A 767-nucleotide genomic window follows, 5' to 3' on the forward strand; every position below is an offset into this window, starting at 1 on the left:
CATTTCTTAAGTGTTTTTTTTTCTGTTACTAGACCACCACCTAGTGGAATATGCATTTCACCACAAATGCTTAAAAGCTAGTAGAACAGAACCCTTTTCTCCATGTTCATCTGTCTAAAACACACTGTATTATTCAAACGCTGTGTCAGGGGAAGAAGTTTAAGGAAGTGTATAGAGAATGTAAAAAGAAACTGGAAAATATTGTAATGGATTAGCACTATAATATGTCAATTCAAAAAATAAAGACCTAAGACAAGTAATACGATAAACTTATTAAATACACAAAACACAAAAAACAAAACATGACAAATTCTAAAACCATATGGATATGAATTAATTCCAGTCAGATGTAAAATCTAGAGGGAGGATGAGCAAAGATTATTTTCAGTGTTTCAAATGGGAGCCCAAGAGTTGGCATTTAAAGCAGAAAAGTTTGACAATAATGGTTGTCAGTATCTTTAGGCTGAGGAAGACTGGTATTAATAAATGATATGCCCATTTCCAAATTACAAAATGCCATTCAGTGCCACAATGTTTGTTAAATGTAATGCAGACAGATTCTGATATTTTGTTTTTATTAAAAAAAAATAGAGAGAGAGATTGATATTTCACAAAGAATATAAAAAACACAATGTTATATAACAATGATGACAAAAATTACAATTACAGTAATTACATATTATTATATGTAGAGTATGTAAGGTATGCCTGTATTACACACTCGGTTGTGTGAAATCTCCCTTTAACATGTGTTTGCGCAAGCGTGT

The sequence above is a fragment of the Channa argus genome, chromosome 11, assembly GCF_033026475.1.
Source record: "Channa argus isolate prfri chromosome 11, Channa argus male v1.0, whole genome shotgun sequence".
In the NCBI taxonomy this organism is placed as follows: Eukaryota; Metazoa; Chordata; class Actinopteri; order Anabantiformes; family Channidae; genus Channa; species Channa argus.